The sequence below is a fragment of the Gorilla gorilla genome, chromosome 9 (genome assembly GCF_029281585.2).
Source record: "Gorilla gorilla gorilla isolate KB3781 chromosome 9, NHGRI_mGorGor1-v2.1_pri, whole genome shotgun sequence".
Classification (NCBI taxonomy): domain Eukaryota; kingdom Metazoa; phylum Chordata; class Mammalia; order Primates; family Hominidae; genus Gorilla; species Gorilla gorilla.
In genome coordinates, this window is record NC_073233.2 from 136,354,388 (window position 1) to 136,363,109 (window position 8,722).

Below are 8,722 nucleotides of genomic sequence, written 5' to 3' on the forward strand. Positions count from 1 at the left end.
ACAGTATCTCATGCAGAAAAGCTCTCATCCCAAAATGAATCTCTATTCTAATCCCGACTATACCCTGTAGCTCTGCCTGTGCTCATGTGGTTGCGATTAAGCCAAAGCCCAAGGTGGGACCAGATACTGTCCATTTCATCTCGGCTTGTCATCCATCCTCCTCAGGTCTGCCTGGTGCTCTGACATCTGGCTTCCACTCATCTGGGGGAGGACAGGGAGAAGCCAGACAGCCATGAATCCTGCTGTCTGCTCACAAATTCGCAGTCTAGGGAGGGCTAGGGGGAGCTGCTGTCAGGGGATATGTGTAGCTCAGTAGCAGAGGCTGATGCCCTTGGGCTGTGCCAGGGCTGGGGGTCAACTAAAATCCTTCCGGAGACTGCAGAACCCAGTCATGGCCTGGCTTTCCCTAAAAACTCCTAAGCGACTAAAGGTGAAACACCTTAGAAGCAAGGAGGGCCATCGGAGCCTGAACCTGAGCTGTTTCCGTGTGTGCGTACGGCCTTGTGGGAACAGAGGGAGAGCTCCGTTCTCAAGAAAGGCCATCATACGTAAGGAACTGTTTTGACCAAACTACATACTTAAAATATGGCCTAGAAAAAGGCAGAACACTAATGAATTGGAGTGGTGAGGGTCTTTGAGTGGTAGAATTAGAAATGCTTTTACTTTTTTCTTTTTTGCCTTTTTGATAATAAGCATACTATTTTAACAATCAAAACAGTGGAAATTTACAAATGAAACTCTAAGTATGTCAGGGAGTTCCCCTCATTCTCAGCCCGTGAGTTGCTTCTTATAACCCTATAGTTTAATTCCAGAGAAAAAAGGTTTCAAGTAGAGCCAATCTCAGTTTACTTCACTTAGGGAGATTAGACACATATGTGACCCCAGCCAAGCCACCACAAAAACGCCCCCAGCTCTTGCCCCATATCTCCTCCACGTCAGCTCTGGCCACTTAAAATTTCTCTTGCCTATTGCTTAGGACAATTGGCCAAGATCTCACTGGTGATGTAAAAGTTGAGTTGAATCTTAGATGAGACACAGAGTGCTAGTTACTACATATAAAGTACTTAGCATAGTTCCTGACTAAAGAGAGATTTGAAGAAATGTTATTAGCAGGATTTCAGTCTTTCTCGCCAGGACACACTTGATGTTGACTGAGATCCCTGAGCTCTGGTCCTCTGCCTGAAGTGAAACACAAACAAAATTAAAAGGAAGTCAGATAATAAAAACAGACCACTGCTAGAATGTCCCTTGCTGAAGTCACCTAGGTGCTATTGGCAGATACAAAGTGTTTTATGAGCGATGCTGGTAAGAGATCTTTTCCAAGTTATCTCCCCAGGCACCTCTGCCTGAAATTGGTGGTGGTTACAAGCAGAGTTTTGAAGAAAGACCTGGGTCTGGACCCTCTCTCCCCCGCCTACAGTTGTGGGATTCCAAAAAGGCTACTGTCTCTGTTTCTTATCTGGCGCTGGGGCAATGACTCCTGCCTTACAGAGCCATTGTGCGAATACTAATCCATGATGTCATACCGCACATGCCCAAGAGCAGGCAGGAGGCCCTCTCCCTCCCTTCTTCCAGGCTCTGATGGAATGGCAGCTTAGTAACAGCCTTGCCGTAGTCACCCCGTATTCAGCAGAGGCTCTCCTCCAGCCCAACACATACGCACAAAGGCTCTCCCCAGCCTCCTGCCCTGCTTCACCATTCCCCAGTGTCTTTATCTCCACCTGAAGTTTCACATGTACTTGTCTGTCTCTCCGAAGAATTTAAGTGCCACGAGGGCTCGGTGGTTTATTCACCTCTTTAATAGTAGCTGGCATGCAGTAGGCACTCTGTAGGCATTTGGAATTAATGAATAAGTAAATACCTGGATTAATTAACTAGTATTTCAAGGGAGAGTGGGATCCTTGGGAAAGAAGGATAGATAACACCACAGTTTGCTATAGAAGGATGCCTAAGGTTGGTCTTTGTCAGTTAATTACTCACTGATATAACATTGGCTAGTCAGTTGCTCTTGAGCCTCAGTTTTCCATATCTAAAAAAGAGACAATGTCACTTACCATACTTACCTCAAACAGCTAGATGGAGGATAAATCTCAAACATGGAAATAAGTCTGCTTTGAACACTGTAACTCACCATGTAAAAATGAGAATTTGATTTTTTTAAGTAACTTAGCAGTTAATTTCCTGGGTAATATCCTAATAGAGAAATGTCCCACGTGGTATGGGACAAAGGAGAATGCCTCATTTGGGATCCACATCTGATTTTAAACCTTGCTGCATCAACCTGACCCACCCAACACAACCTCACTCCCTTGGTCCCAGATTGGCAGGCACACAAGCCCTGAGGACAGTATGGCTTCAGGTCTCCCGTCCGCCCTGTCAAGCAAGACGCGCCGCTTGGCACAGCCAGCCCTGTAGCCAGCCCAGGCCTCGTAATGGGATACAGAGCTCGTCGCTAGGTGCAGCAGAGTTTGCATCAGGCGTTGTCACTGTCTGGTGGTTGCCTGGTGACCCTAATGGAAAATGAGCGGAGGCAGCCCCTACCACAGAAACCACTCCCTCAGCTGCCAGGCTTGTCGGAAAGCCCAGTGCCATGGGAGGGGGAGGGGCTGCCACAGAGGAGCTGTCACCCAGGCGCCCTGTGTAGGTGGTGGCAGGGACGGGGAGAGAAGGGCGCAGAGCCACAGGAGGGCTCAGCAGTGGTGCCTGCTCTCCCTTCTGCATGAATTGTTGCTCATAAAAGATGGGTGAGCCCAGCACAGTAACTAATGCTTATCCCCGGGCCCAAATTTAGGTAAAAGCACACAAAAAGTCTCATCAGTGGTCAATGCTCCACAGCTCCAAACACAGGAAGGTGCATTCTCAAGCTGTTATGAGAAGCTCGCTCAAGCTGATGGTATTGACAGCCACAGCCCCCACGCAGGGAAGGCTGGACCCGCCGCCACCTGCCCATGAGAAGCAGCATACCTGGGACGGGAGGGACTTCCTGGCCTATAAGAAGAACACTAAGAGGGGAGGAGGACTCGGGCTGATTGGGAAAACAGATGGTGAGCTCCATCCGTGGGAAAATAAATGACAGCATGCATTTAAAAGAGGTTGAGCCCCAGAGCCAAGCCTGCTGAAATGCCAGCTTATCAAAAGCGCAGGAACACTGTGTGCTAGACACTCTATCATACTCTCTTCCATCCTGGTTTCTCTTAATCCCAAGATAATGTCTGTAGGCATTGGAAAGTCTTGCTTGAGAGACGAAGAAATGTAGGCTCAGAGAGGTTGAACAGTTTGTCTGAGGTCACACAGCTACTCAATCACAGGATTTAACACAGGCTTTTCTGCTTTCAAGTCTAACATTCCTTCTCCTAACATCGTGGGAGAAAGTGATTTTCCACCAGCATACCAACTGTCTTTCTCTCCTCTATTCCCTTTCCCAAATATCTGGCAAGTAACATTCCCCAATTCAATATTATCTTTTTATGATCTTGAGAAATCAAGAATTAAGTTCATTGATTTATTTGTTTGTTTATTCATTTATCCATCCAAAACCTATTTATTGAGTAGCTACCAATTCCACGCACCAAGCTAGGTGCTAGGGAGTCCACAGTGAACAGATGTGGTCCCAGTCCTCAAGGAAATTGGAAGATACTTATTTAGCCCTCTAAAAGATAGTTTACAGAATTGTGAAGCAGCTTAGCACAAAAGATATACCAATTACCCACCTTTGTACTGTGTCTCCCCCATCACTATTCCTCCTGTGTTTAGAAAGAAACACGATCTCCATTTTATTCCATCCTCCTCTATTCAAATCACTTCCTAAGCAGCATGTCAGTGACATTTCCAATCCTGCTAGTGATTACTGTCTGTCCAATGAAATGGTGATGAGGTTATAAAAAGTAACAAATAACTAATATTGTGTAAATATTGTGTGTGTCTATATATATATATATATATATATATATATATATATATGCCAAAGGTCATTCAATGAATTTGTTGCCGTCACTACATAATGGGTTGAGTGCAACGAAGAATGGCTGAGGCTGCAGCTGAGCTCAGTCTCATTCATGAGAGCCTGAGTCCTGGAGGCCCTGCCAGGAGTTGGGCCCTCCCTGTCTGCCTCCAGGCCTCAGTTTGGAGCGGTCCTCAGGTTTCTGGGTGCTTCACTTCATTTGTACTTGGCCGAAGACAGTTTCCTGTTTCTAAGAAAAGACTGCTTGGATGTCTTTTGAGGGCCTTTGGACAGCAAATCCTGCTGGCCTGGGAGGGGCCAAGGGGCAGCACCAGGGGGAAGGGAAGCCACCAGGGAGGGCTTGTTCTCATTAACCCCTTCCAGCCCGGAGGTGTCCTGGAACTCACAGAGTGAGGCGATTGCAAACGTTTGTCAGATTGGATGAAAAATGAAGAGAAGTTTATGCTTGGGCCAAATATGCCTGAATTATTTGAAGAACATCTAGATTTGCTTAGCCTAAATGAAAAGATCTTACATGACAAGGACTACAGAAAGGGACCTGTGCGTCCAGCACCTTGGAGCATCCGGAGAGACCCTGCCCTTTCTCTGTCTCCCGCTACAGCTCTCTCCAACTCTGCCTTTTCCTTCCAGCTTGGAGTCCCACAAATGGCTTTTCCAGTGATATCACATGCTGTTGCCATGGAGGCAGCTGTTATGGCCAAACAGAACTGTGTGACCTTCACCCTATGGCTTGCAACCTGTGGCAGAACATGGAAGGGAGTCATTCTGTGACCACAGGCCTCAGTGGAGCTCTCTGGGTACAAATACAAATGGAACTGCTGGGACACACTGTGGTGGGAACGGAGACCCTGTGACGGAGCTGGGAAATGCTTGGGAGGGTGGAGCAGCGCAGCCTCCTGCGGCGACAAGGCCATCCAGACCCTGATGTGAACAGCAGCTGCCTCTCCTCTGCCACTGCCAGTCCAGCCCCACCCACGCTGGACTCTGCTCCCCTCTCATCCAGCTCTCTCCAAGCCTTGGTGAGCCACAATTAACAGCAATGCTGGCAGTGGCTTACAGAAGCTTTTGATGGGAGAAACGCTATGCTGAAGGTTATGAAAGCAGGTTCTGGAACCCTAGCCACCTGGGTTCTAATCTGGGTTCCACGACTCAACAGCAGTGTGGCTTTACAAAAGCCACTCGGGATCCCTAAAGCCTCAGTGTCCCAATGTAAGACACGTCAGCCCTCGCAGGGTTATGATCATCCATTGAGATCATGTAGGTGGAATCCTCCTAACAGATCTTTCTGTGTTCACTCTTGCCAAAATATGAATCTGATCATGTTGCTGCCCCATTGAAACCCTCCAACAGTTTCCCACCACCAGGAATAAGATCCTAACCATGGTCCACAAGCCACACCCACTGGCGGCCCATAAAACTCAACTCATAGCTGGGCGGGGTGGCTCATGCCTGTAATCCCAGCACTTTGAAAGGCCAAGGCGGGCAGATCACAAGGTCAGGAGATCAAGGCCATCCTAGCTAACATGGTGAAACTCTGTCTCTACTAAAAATACAAAAAATTAGCCAGGAGTGGTGGCGCCTGTAGTCTCAGCTACTCAGGAGGCTGAGGCAGGAGAATCGCTTGAACTCAGGAGGCAGAGGTTGCAGTGAACTGAGATCACGCCATTGCACTCCAGCCTGGGAGACAGAGCAAGACTCCGTCTCAAAAACAAACAAACAAACAAACAAAAACAAAAACTCAACTCATGCCCTGGTCCACTGGTGGATCTGTTCTGACCACCCACCCTGCCAGGCCCTCTCTCTGCCTTCCAGTGTGCTCTGTGCAGGAGTGTCAGCCTGCTCTTCTCTTCTCAGGGAGACCCCCACCCCCTATTGTCAAGTCTTCTGTCTCAGCACAAGTCACCTCCTCAGCAGGGAACCATGAATCCAAAGCTGCTGTGTTCTCCACCCCGGGACTCTCTAGCCCATTTTCTGTGTAGTATTCTTTTTTCCTTTCTTTCTTTTTTATTATACTTTAAGTTCTAGGGTGCATGTGCACAACGTGCAGGTTTGTTACATATGTATACATGTGCCATGTTGGTGTGCTGCACCCATGAACTCGTCATTTCCATTAGGTATTTCTCCTAATGCTATCCCTCCCCCAGCTCCCCACCCCACGACAGGCCCCAGTGTGTGATGTTCCCCACTCTGTGTCCAAGCGTTCTCATTGTTCAGTTCCTACCTGTGAGTGAGAACATGCGGTGTTTGGTTTTCTGTCCTTGTGATAGTTTGCTGAGATTGATGGTTTCCAGCTTCATCCATGTCCCTGCAAAGGACATGAACTCATCTTTTTTTATGGCTGCATAGTATTCTATGGTGTATATGTGCCACATTTTCTTAATTCAGTCTATCATTGATGGACATTTGGGGTGGTTCCAAGTCTTTGCTATTGTGATCAGTGCTGCAATAAACATACATGTGCATGTGTCTTTATAGTAGCATGATTTATGATCTTTGGGTATATACCCAGTAATGGGATCACTGGGTCAAATGGTATTTCTAGTTCTAGATCCTTGAGGAATTGCCACACTGTCTTCCACAATGGTTGAAATAATTTACACTCCCACCAACAGCATAAAAGCGTTCCTATTTCTCTACATCCTCTCAAGCGTCTGTTGTTTCCTGACTTTTTAATGATCGCCATTCTAACTGGCATGAGATGGTATCTCATTGTGGTTTTGATTTGAATTTCTCTGATGGTCAGTGATCATGAGCATTTTTTCTTGTGTCTGTTGGCTGCATAAATGTCTTCTTTTGAGAAGCGTCTGTTCATATCCTTCGCCCACTTTTTGATGGGGTTGTTCATTTTTTTCTTGTAAATTTGTTTGAGTTCTTTGTAGATTCTGGATATTAGCCCTTTGTCAGATGAGTAGATTGCAAAAATTTTCTCCCATTCTGTAGATTGCCTGTTCACTCTGATGGTAGTTTCTTTTGCCGTGCAGAAGTGCTTTAGTTTAATTAGATCCCATTTGTCTATTTTGGCTTTTGTCATCATTGCTTTTTGTATTAGTCATGAAGTCCTTGCCCGTGCCTATGTCCTGAATGGTATTGCCTAGGTTGCCTAGGTTTTCTTCTAGGGTTTTTATGGTTTCAGGTCTAACATTTAAGTCTTTAATCCATCTTGAATTAATGTTTGTATCAGGTGTAAGGAAGGGATCCAGTTTCATCTTTCTACATATGGCTAGCCAGTTTTCCCAGCACCATTTATTAAATAAGTGCTTATTATTTGAGACAGAGTCTCGCTCTGTTGTCCAGGCTGGGGTGCAGTGGCACGATCTCCATTTCCTCACTGCAAGCTCCACTTCCCTGGTTCAAGCAATTCTCCTGCCTCAGCCTCTCGAGTAGCTGGGATTACAGGCACCCACCACCACACCGAGATAATTTTTTGTATTTTTAGTAGAGCCAGGGTTTTACCATGTTGGCCAGGCTGGTCTCAAACTCCTGACCTCAAATGATCCACCTGCCTGGGCCTCCCAAAGTGCTGGGATTACAGGTGTGAGCCACCAAACCCAGCCAATTTTCTTTGCAATATTCATTAATGTCTAAAATTATCTTAATTATTTTTGTGATTTTTTTTGTCTGTCTCTCCCAGGAGTAAGTAGGTCCCAGGAGAGCAAAAGTCTTGTTTATTTCAGTTTCTAGAACAGTGTCTTGCACACAGTAGGCACCATATGTATATATATGTTTTATTAAAGTATTTAATGTGGTATCTAGTAAATATTAGCTGCTTATGTTATTAAGTAATAACAATTAACATATATTATTAATTAAAAACATACTGCTATGGTTTTTTGTTTGTTTGCTTTTTTTTTTTTAAAGTTCTGGGATACATGTGCCGTACGTGCAGGTTTGTTACACAGGTATACATGAATCATGGTGGTTTACTGCACCTATTAACCCATCCTCTAGGTTTGAAGCCCCACGTGCATTAGATATTTGGCCTAATGCTCTTGCTCCCCTTTCCCCTCACCCCCCGACAGGCCCAGGTGTGTGATGTTCCCCTCCCTGTGTCCATGTGTTCTCATTGTTCAACTCCCGCTTATGAGTGATAATGTGCAGTGTTTGGTTTTCTGTTCCTGTGTTAGTTTGCTGAGGAGGATGGTTTCCAGCTTCATCCATGTCCCTGCAAATAATATGAACTCATTCTTTTTATGGCTGCATAATACTCCATGGTGTGTATGTGCACATTTTCTTTATCCAGTCTATCATTGATGGGCATTTGGGTTGGTTCCAAGTCTTTGCAACTTCGTTTTAGTAATAATAGTCACCTCTTACATGAGAATAATTCCTTACCATTTACAGGACATTTTGAATCAAGTGAGATCATGAATCATGATATTACACTAGCCTATGAAATGGCCAGCATTATGATTTTTGCTTGGTAGATGGAGCTAGGGGAGACATGGCAGTATGCTGGACTGGAAACCAGGCCTCCAAGCGACCAGACCAGACTGAAGCTCTTTGAACCATCCATATTCTCTGCCTTCAATTCACATCATGTTCCAAACCAGGAAAAAAATATGCCCACCTCTTTAGGAGCCCCCTGAAGAATGATGGGAGATGGGGATTCCAGCCCCGTAGCAGGCTGTGGTGGGAGAGCCTGGTCATCTTCAAGCTTGGCTTCCTGACTGGTGTCATCTTGGCTGACACAGATTCCCTCCACTTCAGCTGCTTCATCTTCTGAAGATTCCTCCTCCCCGGGCCTCATTCAGTTTAAGGAGG

General features: G+C 46.0%; 1 long non-coding RNA gene across 1 annotated transcript; it reads right to left on the bottom strand.

Moving 5' to 3' along the window:
- Positions 1 to 908: 908 nt before the first annotated feature.
- Positions 909 to 4,618, bottom strand: LOC129525513 (uncharacterized). The gene is made up of 3 exons (XR_008669872.2): positions 4,515 to 4,618; positions 3,711 to 3,851; positions 909 to 1,179 (listed from the first exon to the last, which is right to left on the bottom strand). It is a non-coding gene; the product is annotated as an uncharacterized lncRNA (long non-coding RNA).
- Between the last annotated feature and the right edge of the window lie 4,104 nt (positions 4,619 to 8,722).